At 36.5% G+C, this 12,795-nt stretch overlaps 1 protein-coding gene across 11 annotated transcripts in view; it reads right to left on the bottom strand.

Annotated features, from left to right (window-relative positions):
- The window catches only part of REV3L (REV3 like, DNA directed polymerase zeta catalytic subunit), a 229,754-nt gene that overhangs the window by 183,968 nt on the left and 32,991 nt on the right, over positions 1-12,795 (bottom strand). The gene's annotated exons all lie outside the window — the stretch shown is intronic.

Here is a 12,795-nt window from a genome sequence, read left to right as displayed (position 1 = left end):
AAGCATCTAAAAGAATAAAATATCTAGGTATAAATTTAATGAAGAAAATAAAGAACTTGTACACTGAAAACTACAAAACACTGCTGAAAGAAATTAAAGGAGACAAACAAATGGCTAGATATCCCAATTCATGCTTTGGAAATTTAATATTAAAATGGCAATATTACCTAAAGTGATCCAAAAATTCAGTGCAATCCCTATCAAAACTCTAGCAGTCTTTTTTGCAGAAATGGAAAAATTACTCCTCAAATTCACATTGAACTGCAAGGGGCTCCAAATAGCCAAAAATTTTTAAAACAAAACAAAACACAAAGTATAATAACTCACACCTCCTGATTTAAATTTGTACTACAAAGCTAAACCAAACAAAGCAGTGTGTACTGGCATATAGACAGGCATATAGACCAATGAATCAGAACTGAAAGTCCAGAAATAAATCCACATATCTATGGGCAACTGATTTTCAACAAGGGTGATAAGTATATGCACCAGGGAAAGAGCAGTTTTTAGCTGGTATTCCAAAATGGATTCTTAGATGACACTAAAATTGTTAAGCAACAAAAGAAACAGTAGATAAATTAGACTTCATTAAAATTAAAAACTTTTGTGCATCAAAGAACATCATCAAGAAAATGAAAAGATAACCTACACAAGGGTGAAAATAGTTGAAAACTGTATATCAGAAAAGGGCTGAATATCCAGAATATACAAAACAACAACAAATTACCCAATTCAAAATTAGGCAAAGGACTTGAATAGACATTTTTCTAAAGAAGTACAAATGGAGAATAAGGATATGAAGATGCTCAACATCATTAACCATTAGGAAAATGCAAATCAAAACCACCATGAGATACCAACTTCACACCCACAGGATGGAAATTAAGTAAATATTAGAAAATAAGTGTTTGAGAGGATGTAGAGAAATTGGAACTGTAGTGCATTGTTGGTGGAAATATAAAAAGGTGCAACCACTATGGAAAGCAATATGGCCATTCCTCAGAAAGTTAAATACAGAATTACCATATAACTCAGCAATTACACTTCCATACATATACCGAAGAAAGTTCAAAAAAGGTCTCAAACGGATTCTTGTATGCCAACATTTATAGCAGCATTATACACAAAAGACAAAAGGTGGAAACAACCAAAGCGTCCAACAAATAATGAATGATAAAATGTAGTATATACACTGAAGGAAATATTATCTGGTCATAAGAAAGAATGAAGTTCTGAGATATACTACAACATAGAAGAACCTTAAAAACATGCTTAGTGAAATAAGTAAAACACATAAGAATAGATTTTGTATGATGCCATTTATGAGTGTTTGATGGATCTGGAGACTGTGTAAGTAAAATTAATAGTAAAAAAACTCTACTAGCAGATTGGTTAGAAACAGATTTATGACATTACATATCTGTGAAAAAAGGATTGGATTATCCCATGTATATCACTAGGCCAACTGGTTTTCTAGCTGAGATAAAAAATAAAGTTAAATTTCCATTATCACTCTGTACATAGAAGTCATATTTGCATTGGATTTTAAAGGATGAGTAGGGATTTAACAGGCATGGACAGGAAAAGGAAAATGGAAAAGGTGGAGCAGAAAAAAATGGAGGGAACAATATAAGTGTGGGATATATTCAAGAAAATCCAAGAAGCGGAGCTGAAATATAGGGTGTGTGGTTAAGAGAGAGAAAAATGGGAGATAAATCTAAGTCTCTAAATCCCACATATAAAGTTCATTTTTAGCAGTGGGATTCAAATGATTTTGAGCTATAGAGACATCCATAATTTGGGCTCTTACTATCACACGGAACTGTGAGTCAGTTAAGTTTCACTTTAACAACTGTGCTGTTTTAAAGCAATAATCTACCAATTCCTGTGAGATTTAATAGTAAGAATCAGAATAAACGCTGAGGCTGGTTAAATAAATCCAGCTATTCCTCAACAGTCAATATGATTATACATACGTGGGATGACCATATAATTTACCATACAAATTGGGGTGATTGAGAATAAAGTGGAGCACCATTAATAATTATGCTGGTATAAATTAGGAACATCCCAGGCAAACTGGGATAAATGGTTACTTTAGTTTGAAATCACATTTTTTCATCCTCAGAGGCCCTTCAGCAGTGGTTGTGAAGCAATAGGAGAATCTAATGCTTGATATTGAGATTAATGATTCTGGCATTTTAAAAAGATAGGCCTATCTTAAAAATGAATAATAAATCTATTCTATTTATAGTAGTAGAGATTTGAAGGATGAATAACTTCATGCAAATCTATAGACTTCTTTATCTTAACTAATGACAATCATGAAGACAGACAAACTACAAACTGATTACTTATCTCACAAGCACATTTAGATTCAGATGGCGTTACCTAAGCTTTTATGTTTAATTTTTATATTTGAAAACAGTTAATTTTAAACTACTCCTACCATCTCAAAGTACATTACTTTCTTTGTTTTAACATACTGCAGAAAAAAAATCTGTGTTTATTACTAAAATTACAGAGAGCACTTGATGGCTTGCAAAAGACTGTTACGTGGGTGGTTACAACACTTGGCTTTTAGCCTCTTGCCAAATACCACACCACATGTGTTCTGAATCACCAGTAAACCCAGATGCCCTCACGTAAGATATTTCAAATCCAACTTTCAAATACTTGCTATTAGGAAAGTCTTACAGAGAAAGAAGCAATCTCATTGGCAATAACGAAAATTTAATAAATTAAGAGACAAAATGAACCGATGGTCCTAATGAAAGAATGAAATCAAGAAACTCTAATGTCAGGACTCTGGGAAGGTAATTTAGCCTCTTTCTAACTAGTAACTTTGGTCAAAGTCTAAGATCTGATTTAAAAAGTTCTTGACATTGCAAAAAGACGTCAAACTTCCTTATATTAAAAAATATATATTCACTGTTTCTCAGGGCTTGGCAAACTTTTCCTTTACAGAACAAACAGTAAATATTTGAGGCTCTCTGACCATCTGCTCTGTTGCAACTACTCACCTCCCACTGGAGCAGGAAAGTAGCCACAGATAATTAAAAAATGGATGGGAGCAGCTGTGTTCTGATAAAACTTTACAAAAATTGTGGCAGGCTGGATTTGGCTCATGGGCTATAGTTTGCCAAACTACTTTCAAGAATATAACCTCTTTTGTATCCCTAGTGACTTGGACTGCCTAGTACATAACATGAACTCTGTAAATGTTTACAGATTAACCATATTATTTAATAATCAAAAAACAGAAGCAAAATTTCGGAGATACTTTGGTATAAACATTGTATTTATAGAGTATTATTTGAGAATGTAATTTCCTAGTTAGAATTTATTGGTTGATATTTCTCACTCAAAACAGTTTTAAAATTTTTACTTTAATTGTATTACTAATAATGGATTACATTTTTTAAAAACATATTTGTACCTTTTATTACAATTGCTGAGCACCCTAGGTTTCCCTGAGTTATACAGTCCCAGTCTTTATCCTTCGTCTTTTGTTCTAGTGTCCTACATGGTCCCAGCCTTCCTCTTTCAACCATATTCACAGTCATCTTTGTTCAGTGTACTTACATTGCTGTGTTACTATCTTCCAAAATTGTTTTCCAAACGTCTCACTCCTGTCTTTTCCTTTCTGTCTGCAGTGCTTCCTTTAGTGTTTCCTGTAGAATAGGTATCTTGTTCACAAACTCTGTCACTGCCTGTTTGTCAGAGAATATTTTAAGCTCTCCCTCATATCTGAAGGATAGTTTTGCCTGATATAGGATTCTTGGTTGGTGGTTTTTCTCTTTCAGTATCTTAAATATATCACCCCACTTCCTTCTTGCCTCCATGGTTTCTACTGAGAAATCCACACATAGTTTTATCAAGCTTCCTTTGGATGTGATGGATCGCTTTTCTCTTGCTGCTTTCAGGATTCTCTCTTTATCTTTGACATTTGATAATCTGATTAAGTGTCTTGACGCAGGCCTATTCAGATCTATTCTGTTAGGGGTACGCTGCACTTCTTGGATCTGTAATTTTATATCTTTCTTAAGAGATGGGAAATTTTCATTGATTATTTCCTCTATTATTGCTTCTGCCCCTTTTCCCTTCTCTTCTTCTGGGACACCAATGACATGTAAATTCTTGCTTTTCGTTTTGTCCTTAAGTTTCCGGAGACATTGTTCATATTTTTCGATTCTTTGCTCTATCTTTTCTTTTGTGTGTAGGCTTTCAGGTGCCTTGTTTTCCAGTTCCTGAGTGTTTTCTTCTGCCTCTTGAGATCTGCTGTTGTATGTTTCCATTGTGTCTTTCATCTCTTGTGTTGTGCTTTTCATTTCCATAGATCCTGCCAGTTGGTTTTTTGAACTTTCAATTTCTACCTTATGTAAGGCCAGTGTTTTCATTATACGGTTCAGCTCTTTTGCCGTATCTTCTCTAAACTGTTTGAATTGACTTATTATTAGTTGTTTCAATTTCTGTATCTCAGTTGAAGTGTCAAGTTTGTTCCTTTGACTGGGTCATAACTTCACTTTTCTTAGTGTAGGTTATAGTTTTCTGCTATCTAGGCATGGTTTCCTTGGTTGCACCAATCAGGTTTTCCCAGACCAGAATGGGCTCAGGTCCCAGAAGGAAGAAATATTCAGTATCCGGTTTCCCTGAGGGTATGTCTTAGAAAATTGGTACACCCTGTGAGGCCTCAGGTCACTGTGCTTTTCTGCCCAGCAGGTGATGCCTGTCAGCCTCTAATTCCAGACTCGTGTAAGGAGGTGGCCCGTGGCTGTTTTCCCCCAGGCTCTGGGGTCTGGTTCTGAATAGAAGGCAGGTAGCAGAGCTGGGCCCCACCCCTTTCCTCTTAGAGAAGATAGACCCCCTAGGGAGAGGCCATTAGCATTTCAGTGGTCTCTCTCTGCCTGTGCTAGCTCCATCCTTATCTGGGTCAGAGCACTGGGAACTGAAAACGGCTGAGGCTTTCTCCACTGAGCAGAAACAAAGACAGAAAGTCCCCTTCAGGGCTAGTCGACGGCGACCCTCCGGCTCTCCAAGGTCAGTCGTCACCCAAAGCCTCTGTCGGCTTGTTGGGGATTCATAGCTCATAGTAAGCAGTTTACACTCACTAACTGAAACCCCAGTTGGAGCTCAGCTGAGCTATATTCTCTTGCTGGAAGAGAGCTTCTCTCTAGCACTACGAGGCTTTGCATCTTGGGGTGGTGGTGGGGGGGGTCTCCCGGCTTGGATATCTGCAGTTTTTATTTACAAATTTTATGCTGTGATCTCAGGCATTCCTCCCAATTCAAGCTGGTGTATGATGAGTGGATGGTCACGTTTGTCCCCCCACAGTTATTATGGATTATTTACTAGTTGTTCCTGATTTTTAATAGTTGTTCCAGGGGGACTAAAAAGCTTCGACTCCTCTCTATGCCACCATCTTAGATCCTCCTCAATGGATTAATTTTATGGTCATGTCAGTATTGAACTCTGCTTACCCAAGATTAGTATTAATTTTCTGGCTCCTTGGGGCTATTCACATAAATAGGTAATCTGATTATATAGTATAGTGCAAGGACAAGAGCTGAAAGGTCCTGGTAAGTCAAGGCCAGAGGTGAGATACCCAGGCAAGCGAGAGCCAAAGGCATTTGGGAAGAACCCTGTAGTGTGCAGACAGAAGAAAAGAGAAGACCTTTCCATACAATGGACCACACAATGAAGAGCCACGAGATTTCTCTGTATTGTAATAATCCCCTCTTTTTATTAATGCTTCTTTGAAAGAGCTTCTGTTCTTTCCAACCAAATGATTCCTGACTAGAAAATGGATTATGAAACATTTCAGAGAGGAGTTAATGCTTGAGCTGAATCTTTAAAAAATAAGTAGACTAGACTAGATGGAGTAAATGGAAATGGATTTACCCTCCCACCTGAAACAACTAAAAAAACAAAGGGAAAATACATGGAACAATGGTTTTCAGTCATTGGATGCTGGCCAGTGCAGGACAGTAATTTCAAGAGAAAGGAAACAGAGTAAGCCCCCGCAACCAGCTCTCTGCTTACAGAAAATTTCTAGGGAACACAAAGAGTAGGAAGAGACAGAGGCAGAGCTTGGCAATCTCCCTGGGTTGAGCAAACAGAGTTGAGAGGCCCAGCTGCCTTTGTCTGGCAGAGTCCCAGACAGGAGAGAGGTGTACAAAGAGAGTTCGCTGCAGATCTGCAGAGGATCCCCATCAGGTCTTTAGTGAGTAATGTTGAGCACATACTTGTGAGGGACCTACCCAAAGCAGGAAAACAACCAACCAAAAGGAGCAGTGGGAACAATCCCAGGAGTTCACACAGGGGCAGGAAAAATTTGTGTTTCATCCAGAGGGAAAAAGCTTCATACTTCATAAGACATCAAGTAGAATAATCATAAAGGTATTTGCCTCAGTAGTTAGACAAAATTAGCCCTGAAGTTTTCTCTGAGTCAACCTAACCAAGCATAAAAATAAGTCTTGAAAAGATCAAATTATTTTCAAATAACAGTGTCCCAACATAAAGCTCAAGAATATTTCTAGAAGCACAAAAATATCCAGAAACCAACAAAGTAAAATTCACGTGTGGCATCCAAAAATTACCAGGCATAAGGAGTTCCCCCCAGAGAGCCTCTTTGTTGCCAAGATGTGCCCCCCCCCCCTCTCTCTAAGCACACTCAGCAGGTGAACTCACTACCCTCCCCACTACGTGAGACATGAGATCCAGGGGTGTGAATCCTCCTGACAACACGGGAAATGACTCCTGGGGATGAGCCTGCACCCAGCACTACGGGATTGAGAGGATCTTCTTGACCAAAAGGGGAAGACAGATGAAACAAAATAAGGTTTCAATGGCTGAGAGATTTCAGATGGAGTTGAGAGGTCACTCTGGAAGGTATTCTTATGCACTATATACAGATAACTTTTTAGTTTTTAGTGTGTTGGAATGGCTAGACGGAAATACCTGAAGCTATCAAACTGCAACCCAGTGACCTTGATTCTTGAAGACGATTGTATAACTATGTAGCTTGCAAAGTATGACTGTGTGATTGTGAAAACCTTGTGGTCCACACTTCCTTTATTCAGTGTATGGACAAATGAGTGGGAAAATGGAGACAAAAATTAGAAGAAGAATAGGGTGGGATGGAGGGGATGGAAAGATTTAATGTTCTTTTTTGCTTTTATTTTTATTTTGGAGTAAGGAAAAGGCTCAAAAATTGATTCTGATGATGAACATACAAATATATGATGGTGCTGCGAATAACTGATTGTACACTTTGGATGACTGCAGGGTGTGTCAATATATCTCAGTAAAATTATTTTTAAAAAAGTAAATGAACAATGGAATGGGGGGAGGAGGGGAATCGATATTTTGGATGTTCTTTTATTTTAATCTTTTATTTTTCTGAATAATGAAAATGTTCAGATTGTGGTGATGAATGCCCAACTATATAACAATACTGTGAACTGATAGTACACTTTGAATGACTGTATATTATGTGACTATATCTCAATAAAATTGCATTAAAAAAAGGAGAAAGGAACATTAAAAAAATTACCAGGCAAAAAGAGAAACAAGAAAAAATGACCCATAATAAGACAAAAAAGCAGCAAAAAAAAAAAAAAAAGAAATGATACAGATGACAGAATCAGTAAACAAAGACATTAAAAAGAATTTTAACTATAATCCATATGTTTAAGAAGGTAGAGAAACGCTTAAGCATGCTGTATAAAGACACGCATAATATAAAAAGAATGCAAATGAAAAACACAAGTTGGAGAAAAATATATGGTGGATGGAATTAAGAGCATATTAGAAATGACAGAAGAAAAGATTAATGAACTTGAAGACACAGCAATAGAAACTATCCAAAATAAAGCACAGAAAGAAAAAATCCTGAAGAAAATGAACAGAGTATTAGTAAGTTATGTGACAACTTCAAGCAAACTAAAGTATGTGTAATTTGAGTTACTGAAGTAGAGGGTAAATGCTATATACAACTACAAAGGGGGGGGGGAGGAGTAGGGAAGTATGGGTTTAAAGTGGTATACAATATTAAACTATTATAGATTATGGAAAAGAGGAAAGAAATCAGAAAAATGGTACATTTGGACCATTAATCTGACAATAATGACAGACAAGGAACCTAGCTAGACGTTGGTGCCCCCAAGAATGAGGTAATAAGGACCTGGGCTAGCATGTGACAGAGAAAGAGAATTTAAGACATTTTAAAGGAAAAATTAACTAGTGATTAACTGTATACTGGAAGGGAAAATGGAAAAGTTTAAAATTCTGAAAAGGACCAAACTATCTGAGTTTAAAGTCTAGCTCCTCCATTCATTAGCTAAGAAACCTTAGAGAGGTTACTTAGTCTCTCTCTGCCTGTTTCCTGATTTGTAACTGGAAAGTGAATGGCAAATAAGCACATTAAAAGATGTTCAGTATTCTTAGACCTTAGGGAAATGAAAATTAAAACCACAATGAGATATCATTACACTTCCTCTAGGAAGGGTACAATTTAAAAAAGACTAAACATACCAAGTGTTAATAAGGACCTGGAGACACTGGATCTTTCATACATTGATGGAGGTAACACAAAATGATACAGCTACTTTGGAACAAATCTGGTGGTTTCTTCTAAAGAAAATTTATCTTACAACCAAGCAATCCCACTCCCAAGTATTTATAAATGAAAATATATGTTCATACAAAGACTTTTACATGAATACTTCTAACAGTTTTATTCATAATAGCCCCAAACTGGAAATAGTCCAAATGTCTATCACCTGATAAACTCCTGGAATACTACTCAGCAATAAAAAGGAAGAAAAACATTACTGATACATGCAACAAAGTGGATGAAGACACAAATGACTACATACTGTATGATTATATGAAATTCTAGAAAAGGCAAAAACTATAGTGATTATAATGTAAGCAGATCAGTGGCTGCTAGGGGCTGGTGGTGGGGAGAGGGTACTGACTGCAAAGGGGCACAAGGGAACTTTATAGGGTAAAAGAAATGTTCAGTATATCATGATTGTGGTAATGGTGGTTGGAGGACTATTTGATGGTTTGAAGCTGTGTGTACTCCAGAAAAGTATGTTCTTAAAGATAATCCATTCCTGTGGATGTAGACCCATTGTAAGTAGGACCTATTGTTGAGTAGAATCTTAAGATGTGACGCACCTCTTTCAGGGTGAGTCTAAATCCTCTTACTGGAGTCCTTTATAAGAGAATAAAATTCAGACAGAGAGAAAAAGCCATGCAAGCAAGAAGCTCAAAGCAAGGAAACCTGGAAAAGAAGGGAGAGACCAGCAGACACCACCATGAGCTTGCCATGTGACCAAGGAGTCCAAGATCATCAATAGCTAGTCTTCAGGAAGAAGGTATCATCTTAACAATGCCTTGATTTGGACATTTTTATGGCTTCAGAACTGTAAGTTTGTAAGCTAATAAATTCCCATTGTATAAGCCAACATATTTTCATGGTATCTGCTTTGGGCAGCTTTAGTAAACTAAAACAGACTGTATATACATTTGGCAAAACTCGTCGAATTGTATACTTAAAATTTGTCATTTTTATTGTATATAAAGTATACCTCAATAAAATTGATGAAAGAAAAAGAACAGACATATTTTCTCTTCATCTTACCAGTTATCCTACCAAGATTTGTCAACACCTGACAGAAAATGGCAAGAGAATAGTCAGTGGAAACCAACAAGCAGGTGACTCAGGTTTGGGAAAGGGGAAAATAGGTATATGGAGATCACTGGCAACAGGGAGTTGGTAGGAATGAGGCATCAAAAGGAAAAATAATAATAGGCCATACTTATTAGATTTTAACTATTCCAATAATGAGAAAAATCTGTCCTAAAGAAGACATTGATCAGTTCAAAATATGTTTCATCAAAATAGTGTTTCTTAAAGTATGTCTAAGGGCTACTTAAATCAGAAGCACTAATACATTTCTGGGCACTATCCCAGACCTATCCCATCAGACACTCTAGGTGGAAAGTCCCCAAATTTACCTTTTTAATTGCTCCTAAAGAAATTCTTTTACAAACCAAGTCTGAGAGAACCATATACTAGAAGGAATGTGGACATGCGCACACAGATCAACTGGGTTGGCAATCGCTCCAGGTCAATCATATTCAACAACACATATGTTCTCCTTACAGGAGAACAGAATCATCTCTATACTTTATGGAAATGTATGGGGCTCAAATGAGAACATCCACAAAAAGCACTTAAGATAGTGCTAAAGACTTAAGAGGTATTCAACACTGCATCATTCCCCAATCATCCTAGACTTAGATAATTCCTGGTCATTTCTTGGCAGACAAAAGAAGACCCTTTACCTTTTCAAGTTTAAAGTCCCGTAACACCATATTACCTGTTTCACCAGTATATAGCAGGTAACAGCCACTTTAATTATTAATTTTAAGTACTATTTGTAATAGTACAAGAACATTTTCTTTATGTGATTTTTTTAAAGTTAAATGCTATGTTTTCCCCTCTACTTTATAAATTCTGGAATGTTGGTTTGTTGTAGGAATTCCTATGGGCTTACTCTGTACATTCAATTTAATTCAATAAATATATATATATATATTTTTTAAATCAAGTACCATGTCAAAAGAAATCATAATTTAAGCAAAACATAACAAGACAGTGTTAGGAACTAGAGAGAACGAAGCTGAGTGAATAAGCCAAGGTCCTTAACCTTCATGAGTTTTTTCATCATATTTTTCTGCATGTCTAGGCACAAAGGTCTGAGGACCCAGACTGACAGAACACTAATCTGTCCTAATGCAACTCATTTGCTAATAGGTAAGTAAGACAAGTTAAAAACTAAACAAAAAACAGCCTTGCCAATCAAAATGATAACTGCTCTAACAGAGGTACAAAGTGCAATGGTGGTACAAAGGACTGATTAACTCTGAGGAAAATCAAAAGCAGCTTCACAAAAGAGGCGATGTCTCAGTCTTGAAATATGAAGAATTTACCAAATGGACAAGGTCATTCTATCCAGAGGAATGGCAGTCATTCATCAGACATTTAATGAGGAACAACACTATGTCAGGAACTCTGCACACTCAGAATGGACAAGGTTCCTGCTTTCCTTAAGCTAACAGTATATGCAAAGCCACATACATTTTTCAGCAAAACCAAGCAGTTCAGACTGAAGAGCAAAATGCTTGAGGAGGAAGATGATGAGACTGGAAAGGTAGCCAGGTGTCAGATCATTAAAAAGCTTGTCTTCCAGATTTTTATGTTACACTGAAGGCCAATTTGAGAGCTTCAGAATATACAAGAAACATCAGCGCTGCTAGTTAAAGTTACACACTCCTAGGCCACTTCCAAAGGTTTTTGTATGTCTGGAGTAGACCCAGGAATCTGTATTTTTAATAAGAACCCCCGGTGATTCTAAGGAAGATAGATCCACGTGCTACATTCTGGGAAATATCTCTGTAGAAAATAGAGAGCTATTGATGGCCTCAAGGAGGAAAATAATGTGACTAGTTGTAGGTTTTGGTTTATTAACTTTCCTCCTAATTACAAATACATGCTTTTATTTTTAAAACACAAGAGAGTATAAAAAAGAAAAATTTACTCAATTCTACCACCTACAGACAAACACTTCACATTCTGGTGTATTTTCTTCCCCACTTAAGTTTATACTATATACATTTTTAAACAGAAGGATCACACTGTATATGCTCTTTTGAAGCCTATTTTCTTCACTCAGCTATTGCATATGAACATTTGCCCTCTTCTATTCTTCCTTAGCAAGATTTCTGATGACTGCATAGCAGACCATTTATACTACATATGTGTAACCAACCCCCAATATTTGAACACTTAGGATTATCAGCAATTTTTCACCTATTTTCCTGCACATTTTTTATATGTCCACAATTGGATGAAATTTGGGTTTTAGAAAAATTATTCTAGTGACAATATAAAGGCTGAATTTGAAAAGAGGTAAAATTAGAGGCAAGACTACTATGACAGTCCAAGCAAAAATAACGAGACTTCAATTAAAGTAGTAACAATAAAAATGGAGAATGGATTTAAAAATCCACAATCTCCATGTAAGGGACTGTAAACTTTAAAGATTATATCTGAAGAAGCAATTTATCTTTTCTTCAATAAATATTTACCAAACCCATACAATGCACTGAGAAAAACATCTTAGGATACAAGAACACAATGCATGTGCACTTTTCTATCAAGGGTGCATGTGTGTATATGTGTAGGATCAGGGTTCCAAGTGCATTTAAATAACATAGCAAAGACTCTTCCTCTCTATCAGTGGGGGGAAGGGCTCCTTTTTCCTTTTATATAATTGCAAAATTAGAGCCAGAAAGAGTCCCAGCTGTCAACAGAAGCTTGACTCTGTTCTTCAGTCATTTCAGTGCTGGAGTTATAGTGGCAATTTAACACACTAAACAAGAAAATGCTCATGATCAGATTTACATCAATTTTTAAAAAGGGTCTGTACATATTGGGGCTTTCTGCCAAAAAAGCAAATGCTTTATGCATTTAGCTCCTTGTCCTTTTATGTGGCTATTCTCTAATATTAATTTGGAGATGTCCCATTTCAAAATTTGCAAGCTACCAAAACATGGGTGGAACAAAACACTTTCCTCTCTGTGAAAGAGTATGAATCCTATTAGGTAAAGCGGAGGACACATAAAAATGCTTACAATGAGTTAGCGCCCCCCAAACTTTTTTTTTCCTTCAACATTAAGCTTCAGATTTCAAATGTGAGGTTTTTTATGATTAAACTT

The sequence above is a fragment of the Choloepus didactylus genome, chromosome 7 (assembly GCF_015220235.1).
Source record: "Choloepus didactylus isolate mChoDid1 chromosome 7, mChoDid1.pri, whole genome shotgun sequence".
NCBI classification, from domain to species: Eukaryota; Metazoa; Chordata; class Mammalia; order Pilosa; family Megalonychidae; genus Choloepus; species Choloepus didactylus.
The sequence above is the reverse complement of the archived record's forward strand: the minus strand, read 5'-3'. Positions and strand labels throughout refer to the sequence as shown.